Genomic DNA, 14321 nt, shown 5'->3' with positions numbered 1-14321 from the left:
ATGGAGATGTGCAGCCCAGATTCCCCCTTCAAGGAAGGACCTGCTGCTCAGCTGCAGGGAGAGAGGTCATCAGACAGTCTCAGCTTTCAGTTCCTGCAGAGCCTGCCTCCACTGCTGAGGGCCACCTCATCTCAGGTTATGCCGTTGCTGGGGTAGCCTACATCTGGTGACTGATGGTGGCAGGAGTATAGAGGCCCATCCACTTAGATCTGATGCTGGACAACTTTGATGAACACTGCTGGTTTAGCTGAGACTTTGCTGAGCTGCAGCACAGGTCAGCTTCCCTCTGCCCAAGCCTGCTTCCCCGCTCCTTTCCTAGCTGTTGACCACTAATAAACATCACGTACCTCAAATTCTGTCTCAGTGTTTCTGCTTCTGCAGAACCCAACCTGAAACACAAGCGTATCCAGCCAAGGGAATGAGTGAGGTCTGAAAACAAGACCTTATTCTTCTAGCCAAGCGATATAAACAGGAGACTTCATCAGCCAAAGCAGGCGACATTTTCTAATCTTCATTAAGGGACGGGGTGAATGGCAGGGAGCCCAAGACAATCCTTGCCCTGCCTTGGGGCTCCCCACTGGGCACCTCCCACCTCGGCACTCCTCTCACCCATGCTCCCTCTGTCCACACCCCCTGCCTCCCTCCCGCCCCCCACTCCTTCCCCACCACTCTGCTCTGCTCTGGCTGTGGTCACTCTCTTTAAGCAAGCCCCCTCCCTCTGGATTTTCTTCCAATAATCCTTCCGAAAAGGCTTCCCATTGTTCCAAGAGACTCGGTTACACTAGCACTTGTCTCCTGTCTCCTGCAGAGGAGCTATGTTGCTAGGTTTTTAAACTTATGCGGAGGTCCAGATGGAGGGTTGTCAATTTCTTCAGGACACTGCCAGGCCAGAGGTTGTCCAAGTTCGAAGGACACCCAGGAACTTCTGCAAATGGGTAAACCGGAGCGCAGTAAGGGTGAGGTTCTTGTTCAGGGTCACACACTGAGCTAGTCATAGAACTAGGCATTGGCTGTCAGAACTTCCTGGGACCCATTCCTGCCCATTCCTCTGGCCACCTAGTAGCTGGATTCACCTTATGTCCTGGTACTGAACCAACCCTTCCCTTTGGACCTCATCTTCTGGTCTCGACCTTTCCTGTCCACTCCTCCTCTCCCCGACCAAGCTCTCTCCCTCCCGCTCCTTCCCAGTCCCCGTTTTTTCCTCTCCCAGGCAGCCTGACGATCACTTCCCCACTCTGTTTTGCCCTCAGAGCCCTTTGCTCACCTTCTCTGGTCTCGGACCTTGGTGTTGGTTTTTGCTTTCTGCCCATCTGTCTGAAGGGATCCTGGGGGCCCTGGCTGGGTCAATGTAGGGACACACATGCCTGGGTTGGTGGGTCTCACTCTGCAGCTTCAGCTTCCAGAGGCCAAACGTTTACACCAGTCCCAACCAAGGAGATGCCATGCTATCGCGATAAACAATTGCTGTGCTCTTCTGTGTGCCAGACCCTGAGCTGTGTGCCGCGCATTCACGGGCCTTGGTCCTCACAAAACTGCTTGAGGGTAGTATTATTACTTCCATCACACGGACGAGGAAATGAATCTCAGGAGGATGAGGCCATGTGGCCACAGCCCTGTGATTAGTAAGAACCCCAAAGCCGTGTGATTCAAAACACTCCATGCCCACCTTCTCTTCTTCTGTAACTCCCATATCGCCACACAGCTGCAAGGACGAGGCCATAACTGCGACTGGACACACCAGAAAGCCATCTCAGAAAGTCACTCAGGCCATAAGTATCAAGGGATTATTGAGAGAGTTTAAAATGTTCACACACTGTGTCCAGAATTTCCATGACTAAAAATCTACCCCAAGGAAATAAGAATCATGGGAAATAATTCTGTACAAAGATATTTGTAACAGTATTATTTGTCAAAGAAAAAACCTGAAAACGAAACTAAATGTCCAAGCCTACTTCTTACACCTGTAATCCCAGCACTTTGAGAGGCTGATGTGGGCAGATCACTTGAGCCCAGGAGTTTGAGACCAGCCTGGCCAAGGTAGCAAGACCTTGTCTCAAAAAAAAAAAAAAAAAAAATCAAAAAATTAGCTGGATGTGATGTTGCATACCTGTGATTCCAGCTACTTGGGAGGTTGAGGTGGGAGGATCACTTGAGCCCAGAAGGTCAAGGCTGCAGAGAGCCATGATCACACTACTGCATTCCAGCCTGGGCGATAGAATGAGACCCACCCCCACTCCCCTCGCCAAAAAAAAAAAAAAAAAACCAAAAACCTAAAAACTATGGCATTGCTTTACAGAAAATACATCACAGACATTGAAAATATTTACCAAGAGTTTTATAATATTATAGGGCAAATGTTTATTACATAATACCAAATAAAAATAGCAGGTTAGGCGGGGTGTGATGACTGACACCTGTAATCCCAGCAATTTAGGGGGCTGAGACAGGCTTATTGCTTGAGCCCAGGAGTTCAAGATCAGCCTGGGCAACATGGAAGACCCAGTCTCTACAAAAAATACAAAAATTAGCTAGGTGTGGTGACGTGTCTGTAGACCCAGCTACTTGGGAAGTTGAGGTGGGCAGATCACTTAAGCCCAGGGCAGGGGGTTGGGGAGGCAGTGGGGGCGGAGGTGGAGGCTACAGAGACCCTATCTATAACAACTACAAAAAAAGCAGGCTAACAAAGAATAAATAGCCAAATAAATCTTTTTTTTTTTTTTTTTTTTTTTTTGAGACAGAGTCTTGCTCTGTCACCCAGGCTGGAGTGCAGTGGCATAATCTCAGCTCTCTGCAAGCTCCGTCTCCCATGTTCACGCCATTCTCCTGCCTCAGCCTCCCAAGTAGCTGGGACTACAGGCACCCGCCACCACGCTCAGCTAAATTTTTGGATTTTTAGTAGAGACAGGGTTTCACCGTGATAGCCAGGATGGTCTTGATCTCCTGACCTCATGATCTGCCCACCTCGGCCTCCCAAAGTGCTGGGGTTACAGGTGTGAGCCACCGCGCGTGGCCAGCCAAATAAATCTTAAGCAAAAAGGATAAACCTGGAGTCATCACACCTCTAGCTTTACCTGACTTCAAAATTTACTAAAAAAATCTATAGTAACCAAAACAGCATGGTACTGGCATAAAAACAGACACATAGATCAATGGAACAGAATAGACAACCCAGAAATAAATCCATGTATTTACAGTCTACTGATTTTCAACAAAGCTGCCAATAATGTCCTTTGGGGGAAAGGACAGTCTCTTTAATAAATGGGTATGGGGAAAACTGGATATCTATATGCAGAAAAATGAAACTAGATCCTTATCTCTCATCATTAAAAAAATTAAATCCAAATTAATGAAAAACTTAAATGTAAGACCCCAAACTAGAAAACTACTAGAAGGGACCTAGAAGCAGCTTCTCTGCTCCTTCTTGAATGTCCACCTGGTTCAGCCCATCTGCCTCCACTCCTGCCTCCACCGTGTCCATCAGGGTGACCTAGAAGTCCTATAAGGTGTCCACCTCTGGCCCCCAGGCCTTCAGCCGCCGCTCCTACATGAGTGGGCCTGGTGCCCACATCAGCTCCTTGAGCTTCTCCTGAGTGGGCAGCAGCAGCTTCCAGGGTGGCCTGGGTGGAGGCTATGGCAAGGCCAGCAGTATCGGAGGCATCACAGCTGTTATGATCAACCAGAGCCTGCTGAGCCCCCTTAACCTGGAGGTGGACCCCAACATCCAGGCCATGCACACCCAGGAGAAGGAGCACATCAAGAGCCTCAACAACAAGTTTGCCTCCTTCATCGACAAGGTACAGTTCCTGGAGCAGCAGAACAAGATGCTGGAGACCAAGTGGAGCCTTGTGCAGCAGCAGAAGAAGGCTCGGAGCAACGTGGACCACCAGTTCCAGAGCTACATCAACAACCTTTGGCAGCAGCTGGAGACTCTGGGCCAGGACAAGCTGAAGCTGGAGGCGGGGCTTGGCAACATGCAGGGGCTGGTGGAGGACTTCAAGAACAAGTAGGATGATGAGATCAATGAGCGTGCAGAGATGGAGAATGAATTTGTCCTTCTCAAGAAGGATGTGGATGAAGCTTACATAAACAAGGTAGAGCTGGAGTCTGGCCTGGAAGCGCTGACTGATGAGATCAACTTCCTCAGGCAACTGTATGAAGAGGAGATCCGGGAGCTGCCGTCCCAGATTTCCCACACGCCTGTGGTGCTGTCCATGGACAACAGCCGCTGCCTGGACACGGACAGCATCATCACTGAGATCAAGGCATAGTATGAGGAGATCGCCAACCGCAGCCGGGCTGAGGCTGAGAGCATGCACCAGAGCAAGCATGAGGAGCTGCAGACGCTGGCTGGGAAGCACGGCGATGACTTGCAGTGCACAAAGACTGAGATCTCGGAGATGAACTGGAACATCAGCCGGCTCCAGGCTGAGATTGAGGTCCTCAAAGACCAGAGGGCTTCCCTGGAGGCCGCCATGGTAGATGCCGAGCAGCGCGGGGAGCTGGCTGTTAAGGACGCCAATGCCAAGTTGTCCGAGCTGGAGGCCGCCCTGCGGCAGGCCAAGCAGGACATGGTGCGGCAGCTGCCTGAGTACCAGGAGCTGATGAACGTCAGGCTGGTCCTGGACATGGAAATCCCGCCTACAGGAAGCTGCTGGAGGGCGAGGAGAGCCGGCTGGCATCTGGGATGCAGAACATGCGTATCCAAACGAAGACTACCAGTGGCTATGCTGATGTGCTGAGCTCGGGCTACGGGGGCGTCACAAGCCCCAGCCTCAGCTTACGGCCTGGGCTCCAGCTTTGGCTCTGGCTGGAGGCTCCAGCTCCTTCAGCCACACCAGCTCCATGGTTGTGAAGAAGATGGAGACCCGCGATGGGAAGCTGGTGTCCTAGTCCTCAGACGTCCTGCGCAGGTGAACGGCCATGGCAGCCCCGCCCAGCCTATCCCTCCTGCGGCTGCCCCAGAGCCTGTGGGGGAGGTTGAAGCCCACCCACAGGGGGAGTTTACTGCCTGGGGTGTCCCACTTGGCCACGCCTCCAGCTACAAACCAATTCGATTTTTTTTTCCAAAAGAAAACCTCAGCTAGCTATGCCAAAAAAAAAAAAAAAAGAAAAGAAAAGAAAAAGAAAAAGAAAGAAAAGCAAAAACTAAAACTACTAGAAGAAAACATAGAGGAAACACTTCAGGACATTGGATTGGTCTGGGCAAAGATTTAATGGAGACCTCAAATGCACAGGCAACAAAAGCAAAAAATAGACAAATGGAATTAGATCAAACTAAAAAGCTTCTGTACAGCAAAGGAAACAATCAACAGAGTGAAGAGACAGCCTGCAGAATGGGAGAAAATATTTGCAAACTATCCATCTGACAAAAGACTAATATCAAGAATACACAAGGAACTCAAATAACTCAACAGCAAAAAAACAAATAATCTCATTTCAAAATGGGCAAATGAGCTGAATAGACATCTCTCAAAGACATACAAATGGCCAACAGGTATATGAAAAAATGTGTGACATCAATAATCATCAGGAAAATGCAAATCAAAATGGTGATGGGATATCATCCCATCCCAATTAGAATGACTACCATAAAAATGACAAAAAATAACAAATGCTGAGGATGTGGAGAAAGAAGTCTTATATGCTATTCATGGAAATGTAAATTAGTACAGCCATTATGAAAACCAGTATAAAGTTTCCTCAAAAATCTAAAAATAGAACTAACATATGATCCCACAGTCCCACTAGAGGGTATACATCCAAAGGAAAGGAAATCAGTATATTGAAGAGCTATCTCCACTCCCATATTTATTGCAGCATTATTCACAATAGCAAAGATATGGAATCAATCTAAGTGTCTATCAGTGGATGAATGGATAAAGAAAATCTGGTATACATACACAGTGGAATACTATTCAGCCAGAAAAAAAATGAAATCTTGACATTCACAGCAATACAGATGAGCATGGAGGACATTATGTTAAGTGAAATAAGCCAAGGACAGGAAGAAAAATACCACATGTTCTCACTCATATGTGGGAGCTAAAAAAGTTGAGTGCGTAGAAGTAGAAAGTAGAATAGCGGTTACTAAACCCTGGGAAGGGTGGGGGATAGTGAGAGGTTAAAGGATACAAAATCACAACTAGATACGAGGAATAAGCCCTCGTGTTCTATAACACCCTAGGATGACTATAATTAACAATTTATTGTATATTTAAAAATTGCTAGAAGAGTGGATTTTAAATGTTCCCAACACAAATAAATGATAAATGGGCTGGATGCGGTGGCTCATGCCTGTAATCCCAGCACTTTGGGAGGCCAAGGTGGGCAGATCACTGAGTTCAAGAGTTCAAGACCAGCCTGGCCAACATGGTGAAACCCTATCTCTACTAAAAAGACAAAAATTAGCTGGGGATGGTGGTGAGTGCCTGTAATTCCAGCCACTTGGGAGGCTGAGGCAGGAGAATCACTTGAGCCCTGGAGGTGGACGTTACAGTGAGCTGAGATCGTGCCACTGCACTCCAGCCTGGGTGACAGAATGAGACTCCATCACAAAAAAAAAAAAAAAAAAAAAAAGATAAATGTTTGAGGTGATGGGTATGCTAATTACCCTGATTTGATCATTATGGATCATATACATGTATTGAAATAGCACACTGTATCCCATAAATATGTACAATTACTACATGTTAACTAAAAATAATAATAGCTGGATGCGGTGGCACGTGCCTGTAGTCCTAGCTACTTGGGAGGCTGAGGCAGGAGGATCGCTTGAGTTCAGGAGTTCTGGGCTTCAGTGTGCTGTGCTGATTGGATGTCCACACTAAGTTTGACATCAACAAGGTGACCTCCCAGGAGCGGGGGACCACCAGGTTGCCCAAGGAGGGGTGAACCAGCCCAGATCCAAAACGGAGCAGGTCAGAACTCCCATGCTGATCAGTGGGACTGCACCTGTGAATAGCCACTGCACTCCAGCCTGGGCAACATAGTGAGACCTCATTTCTAAAAAAAATTTAAGAAGAAATAGCAGGTTATAAAATTATACAGAAAGGTAGGTCTCAACCATAACAAAGTGCTCTGCAGTTAAAAAAAAAAAAAAAAAAGGAAGCATGACTCTTCAGCAGCTCCACTTCCTCAGGGTTCCCCGTGTGTCATGCACACACCTCTAACAGCAATTTCACTCTGACAGTGTCTCTTTGCCTTGTCTCTCTCTCTCTTTCTCCACTGGACTGTGAGCATTTAGGGTGGGGAGCAGTTGGGTCTTAGTTCTCTTTGATAGAGCAGCATCCAGGACAGAATCTGTCCCTGAGTGGATGCTTAATCCACATCTGTGGAATGAATGAGCAGATGAATGAAAGGAAAGGACGGGAAAGCTGGACCAGATCCCAAGCCACTCACTTCCTTGAAATCAGAGTTCCCCCAACCCAAACCCCACTAGGATTCTCTCCTAAAGCCTTTGGCAGTTTTGTTGCCTGAGAAACAAGAAGGCCCTTCTCAGCAGTTTCCCCATCATCCTATGCCTAGGGACTTGGGGCTGGAGGCCTGAACAGCCACTCAGGAGCAGGCTCTTCATCTATCATTTCCTCTAATCTTCATAGCAATAAAATATCAGAATTGTGATTCCTCATTAACATTTGCAGAAACTAAGCCTCAGGGCTTGAAATTTGCTCAGGCTCTTATAGCTAGTAAGTGGCAGAATTCAAATCTCCCTGTCTCCAAAATCCATATTCTTAGAGACAAGACTGCAAAAGTGACCTTGGACAAGCCCCTTCTCCTGCGTGAACCTTGGTTTCCCCTCTGGGTAATGAGGCTGCGGGTCCTCAGAGGGCTCAGCTATCCATTTCCACTCAGATAGTCCACCATAATAAAATGTCCCAACTCATCCTTCCCCAGCCTCCCTGCGTTACTGGAAGCAGCCTGTAACCTACCAGAATGTAGGACTGCAAGCTTGCCAAGCGAGGCCATGTTCACCTGGCTGGAGAAGAGCTCCTGTTCCTCCTCAATGCTGGCAGAAAGCCCTGGGAGCATAAGAGCACCTTATCTGCAACTCACCTAAACAGGTGTGTATGGGGTTGCTGGCCATTGCCTCACATCCCCCCTGCCTTAACCCCCTGGGTTGCCATCTGAGGGTTGTGGAGGGGCTTCATGCTGGCTTTGCTCAGGTCTTATGGCCAAGAGGCACCAAGAAACACAATATCTCCCCCTGCCCCAGTACACACCCCACCCTCAGGGAAAACCCTTATAATAACAGCCCGCACCTGCAGTCTCCCACCTTAGCCTAGTAAGGTAACCAAGACACGGATGGCAGCCGCATGTTATAGCTGGGGATCCTGGGGCTCAGAAAAAGACAGTAATGTTCCAGAGACCATCCAGCAGTTAAGTGGCAGAGCTGAGACTGAGTTCCAGCCCCCAGGCCAGTATTTAGTGCTTTCCTTCCAGAGCCCATGTTAGTCCAGGTCATGTAGCACATTTATTGACCCCTGCCACAGGCAGGGAACCATGAGGCCAAGGAATGGGCAAGATGCAGCCTCTGCCATTGAAGGGTTACAGTTCAGAGGAGCAGAAGGATAAGGTCTCATGCAGGAGTTAATAAATGAAGATTAATAAGATCACAAAACAAGTGGATGAGGTGTCAGAGCAGGGGGGGTCCTAGTGCTGCCCAGGAATGGCGGGCACAGAGTGGGAGCCTGCAGAGCCTGCTGAATGCAAGGCTGGCTGACTGAATAAGGGGCTGTTTCATTACCCAGAGGGATGCAGGAAGGTGGCAGGGAGGGGGGTTGAAGGAGAGAAAGATAACTGAGCAGAGGTGTGGCAGAGGGATGAGGACCCACAGTTTGACATACGTGCAGGATGCACCTCTGAAAGGATAAATAAAGCTGTAAAAATTCAGTAAGGCCACATTTTTGTACCATTTTAAATGCCAAGCCAAGTATTTTCAAAGATCCTCTGCAGATGAAGGCTGCTGTTATAAAATATGGTTTAGAAGCATTAATTTGGCAGCAACACAGTAACTAATCAGAGAAACAACGGCAGCCCCTGGTGGATATGTGGGCAGGGTGAGCCGGAGGCAGGGAGGCAAATGAGGATGCTGGAGAGGCTGGGCCAGGGCCAGCCAGGGACAATGGGAAGGGAAGAGCTGGTGGGTGACAGGGGCTGGTGTCTGACATCGCCTTCCTCTGATCCAACAGCTTGGCCTCCCTGCTGGCCAGCCTCAGCCCCACCCCATCAGAGGGTCAGTCCTGACCCAAGAGGAGAATAAGAAGGCAGCCAGCAGCCAGTCTCACAAGCATTGCTGGTGGTCAGCTTCCTCTCTGGATGAAGCACATTAACATGGTGAAGCTCCTGGCATGGCCCCTGGCATACAGGACCACTCAGCCCCTAGACCCGGGCTTATATCTTTCAGACCCATAAGTGCCACTTCATCTGGATGTGGACTCTTCCTCCAGCCTGCCAGAGCTGGAGTTAGGACCCTGAACCCCAAGCCGAGCTACATATGGCCCTGATGCCAGGAGCCACCCGGACCTCCATGTGGGCCTGTGTCTGTCCTCCTCGTTCTTACTGCAGTTAACAATGCTGTATTTGCTTACTTGATTTTTGTCTCTGATATCCTCCAATGTCAGCTCTTCGACACTAAGACCCACACATCACTTGTTCACAATTATATCCTTCAACTAGCATGGTACCTGACACCTACAGATATCAAAAATGGTTGTGGGATGAACGAGTGACTGTTACCCTCATAGTGGGTGCCCTTACCCAGCCAGGGGGTCATGCTTATTTCCTAAGGGTCTGCCACCCCCTCCACCTCCACTCTAGGTTGCCTCAGAGGCACTCACACCCCCATGGGGTCTTACTCACCTCCCCACTCTCCTACCCTAATCTCACTGGACTTGTCCCAGGCTGTCCTTAACCATCAGAGTCATGCCATGGGTTAAGGGCCTAAAGGACAAATAAAAGTCCTTCCCCACCCCATCCTCCCACTACTTACTGTGTGGTGGTGTCTATTATACAGAGAAGTCATCGTTGTGTCTTTCTGAGATAGGGCCATCCTGGGGGCCACCAAGGAAGGCCCCTGCTCCCCTGCTAGAAGGAGGTAGGAAATGGAACTTCTGGGCCAGGCAGGGTAGAGGAGAGCTCAATCCCTCTTGGTCTGCATTTGGAAAATCTGGAAGAATAGAAGGAACTTCTGGAGCCAGGGGAGAAAGATGGCACTGAGATCAAGGCAGGAGACACCCAAGCTCTGCCCCAAAAGAGTTTTCCAGGTTTGGGTGCTGCTGGGAACAATTTCCATTGTTCTTCCCCAAGCCTTTATCTGAATGGTCTTTACCACCCCCACTGGGCTCTGAGCTGTCGCCTGGCAGCTGCCGTTGGTTCAGGCTGATTCTTGGATGCTGGAGGAACAGCGCCTCCTAGAGCCCAGGAAGGTGGAGCAGCAGAAGTCAGCAAAAGCCCCCTAGACCCCCTATGTCAGGGCTTGAAGAGCCTGGTGTCACAGCCAGCCTGGACATTTCTGAATTTTATTTAGCCCAAGAAGCCTGAGCCTCCTATGGTGGCTTCAGTCCAGCAGTTAGTGATGCTGTTCCCCTCAGACCCACCCCAGGTGCAGGGGCAGGTGCAGCGATCAAGGAGGCACCACCTCATCCCAGGGTGTCCCTGCTCAAGTCTTCTGCCTGCCCCGCCCTGCCCCAGGCCTCCTCAGTCTTGAGACAAGAGGTGGCTGCTCCCTACCCCGAGCTATGCAGAAGGGGCAAGCTTGGTGTGCAGGACTTTCCAGCGAGTCCTTCGGAGTTGCTGGACCGCTTAACTGGACCTCGAGATAACTTCTCCCAGAGCAGATGGGTGGGGACTGGCGGCTCCTTAGCTGTAACCTTCCTACCCCAAATCTTGTTGTTTCGAGAGTTAATTCTGGAGCCACAGGGAGGATGGGAGGCATTATTGCCCTTCATACCTCCAGAAGTTCTCTTTCAGGCACAGGAAAGGGATTTTGGCATCTGCCGTGCTTGCAGTTTTCCAGACTGAAACGTCTGTATCAGTCTTATGACTCAGAAATTCTGTTCCTGTGCCTATGAGGAGGGAGCGAGGGGCGGCGGGACAGTCCGCCGGCCCGGGAGTAGATAAGGAAAGTGGGGTTGCTGCACTGCAAGTACACGCATTATGGATATAATGGATATATCTTAAAATCAAAGTGTTTAATGAGAAAAGTAGGAAACCAGGTGAGATTTTTATGACATAATGCCATTCCTGTAGTTAAAAATACATGCATAGACACATGCTTATTTTTAGCACTGTGTTATTGCCTCTGGTGTTAATAAAATGAACACATGACTCTCTGGCACCTGTATGGAAAAGACTTAAAATACTTATTTTTAGGATATGAGGTGAACATGTTTTTGTCCAAAATCTGGACATTAACTTCATAGGCAAAGACGATTACATAACATCTCTCTTATGTTAAGGACTTTTTCATCTGGAACTTTTGCATAGTCACATAGCTGGAAGGAATTTCGGTGGTATTTTCAATAATTCAGTACTATTTTTTAAATGTGCTTGAAAATTCTATAAATTGACTTAGGAATACTATACTTAACTGGGAATGTAAGTATACATACTATATTTTTACATATGTATATCCACGATATATTTTGCTCCCCAAATTATTTTTCATCTTCACATTGCATATTGGCCCTGAGTTTGAAATAACAAGCTTATTCTAAGCAGAGAGGAAACTGGTGAAGGAAGATGATTTTGAAGAGAGTTTTGAGAAGTATTTATGTTTCTTCTCCCTTTAAAACTCTTGAAAATAATCATAGCCACAATATCCCACTTAAAAACAATTAACAATAATTTTAATATAATCAAATATTCAGCCAGTGTTCAAATTTCTAATTGTGTTTCATATGTCACCAAAAAATTATTTTATTCTGTTCAGATTGTTTGAATCTTGATCTAAATAAGTTTTGCAGGTTGTGATTCTTTTAACTATCAGTTTCCTTTACATGTCTGTTTGTTTTTCTTTACAGCCTATTTGTTTAAGAAACTAGATAATAAGGCCCGGTGCAGTGGCTCACACCTGTAATCCCAGAAATTGGTAGGCCGAAGAGGGTGGATCACTTGGGCCCAGGAGTTTGAGACCAGCATGGGCAACATAGCAAAACTCTGTCTCCGCCAAAAAACAAAACCAAAAATTAGCCAGGTATGGTGGTGTGCATCTGTAGTCCCAGCTCCTCAGGGGGACTGAGGCAGGAGGATCACTTGAGTCTGGGAGATTGAGGCTGCAGTGAGCTGTGATCATGCCGCTGCACTCCAGCATGGGTGACAGACGAGACCCTGTCTCAAAAACAAAGAAAAGAAAAAAGAAAGAAAGAAACTAGATCATTTATCCTGTAGAGCTTCCCACAGTATAGAATGACTGATTGCATACCCATTGTGTCCTTTAATATTTTCTTCTATCTCCTGTATTTCCTGTAAATTGCCATTTGAATCTAGATTCAGGTCCAATTTTTTGGCAAGAATACTTCATAGGAGGCCTATGAGGTCTGGTTATCTCAATTTGTGATATTAGCAGACATTGCTGATCAGTGCCACTATCCATTAATTAGGGATTGCCACATGGCAATATTCTAATTCTACCATTTCTTCTTGATTTATGAGCTGAATTACTTCTATAAAGAGAAACGTGTTTGGTTTCTACTATTTGGTTATCTACTATTTGGTTACCCAGTAGTAGTTTGTACAGTATAGGCGGGATAAATGCTCAATTATTTCTCTTTATCAGTTTATGAACCACCGAATACTCCAAAGGTGACCAATTAGATATGTTTTAGTATCATTATGAACTCATGGAGTTAAACATATTTGATGTGCTTCAATCCATTGCAATTTTTGCCTTTATTGATGCAAAAATGGTCCCATCTTTGGCCAGAGGGGGCCTCTTCAAGTTGACTCCTGAGTCCTTTGGACACCACCCTAGCTGTCTTAGAGAACTTTCTTGCCATCTGATATGGCCAATGTTCCAGTCACCTGTTGTCCATTTCCTGTCTCAGACCTGGAATCAATCACTTTTTCAGGGAACACTAGTTGTTTTACTGGGTATATTTCAAGAACATAATCTAGGTACTGGGGTGCTCATAGCTACTGAAATGCTTATTGTTCTTAGGTCTTTTCTGAGGTCAGAACTAGGAAATACATTTTTTCTCAATATAAATATAAGGCACATCATAAGTTCATATTGATACTTTCAATTAAATTTAGGTCTACAGGGTGTTTGCACAACCTCTTCCTTCTTCCATCTGTACCTCCTTTCTCCCATGTCCAGAATCTCATTTCTCAAAAACACCAGGAATTCCAGAATTAGAATTTCACATAATTTCTCATTTGCTTCATTCCACACTGCACACAACAGTCTCAGAACACCAATACCAAGTCTCCCATCAGCCAAGTGACTGCTGAAAACAATTTAAGATTTTCATTTGTGTATTTGCAGTCCTTTTTGTCTTCAGGCTATATCCTTTTGGGGTTGTACAGTCAAATTACTGTGTTTAGAACAGTTCATCTGTGTGCTGACTCCACCAACCAGATGCACATTATGTTTATTTGCTTCTTTTTGGGGGGATTCATTTTTATGTAATTTTTTTACTTTTATGAAATATTTACTCAGTTCCAAAGTCACATGTACAAAACAAGCTATCTTCAAATAAGCCCAGCTTCCATCTCTATCTCTTCCGTTCTGCTCCCTCTCTCCTCCTACAGGTAGCCACTTTTCATTGCTTTATCCTTCCATTGCTTGTGTGCTTTTAAATATAAGCAGATACATTTACATGTTTATATATTTGCATCCCTGCCTTCCTTAGAGAACTGTGAGACACACATTCCTTTTCTTAACGATATATTCTATATGGAAACAGTCTTCACTTCTTTCTCCAGCTGCCTAGTACTTCTTGGCATGGCTGTACCATAGTTCATTCAGCCAGCCTATTGACAGACATTTGGGCTGTTTCTCATTACAAATAGTCCTGCAACTAATTGCCTTTTTTGATTATGTTTTGTTTTGAGACAGAGTCTTGCTCTGTCGCCTAGGCTGGAGTGCAGTGGCTTGATCTGGGCTCACTGCAACCTCTGTCTCCTGGGTTCAAGTGATTCTCCTGCCTCAGCCTTGTGAATAGCTGGAACTACAGGCACGCGCCACCATACCCGGCTAATTTTTGTATTTTTTTAGTACAGACAGGGTTTCACCATGTTGGCCAGGCTAGTCTCCAATTCCTGGCCTCAAGTCATCCACCCACCTCAGTCTCCCAAAGCGCTGGGATTACAGATGTGAGCCA

The 14321-nt window shown here is 46.8% G+C and overlaps 1 pseudogene; it reads left to right on the top strand.

Moving 5' to 3' along the window:
- Window positions 1-8395, top strand: LOC134729051 (keratin, type II cytoskeletal 8-like; annotated as a pseudogene).
- The last annotated feature ends 5926 nt before the right edge of the window (window positions 8396-14321 follow it).

Source organism: Pan paniscus, chromosome 16 (genome assembly GCF_029289425.2).
Source record: "Pan paniscus chromosome 16, NHGRI_mPanPan1-v2.0_pri, whole genome shotgun sequence".
NCBI classification, from domain to species: Eukaryota; Metazoa; Chordata; class Mammalia; order Primates; family Hominidae; genus Pan; species Pan paniscus.
This window is presented reverse-complemented; position numbering and strand designations above follow the sequence as displayed.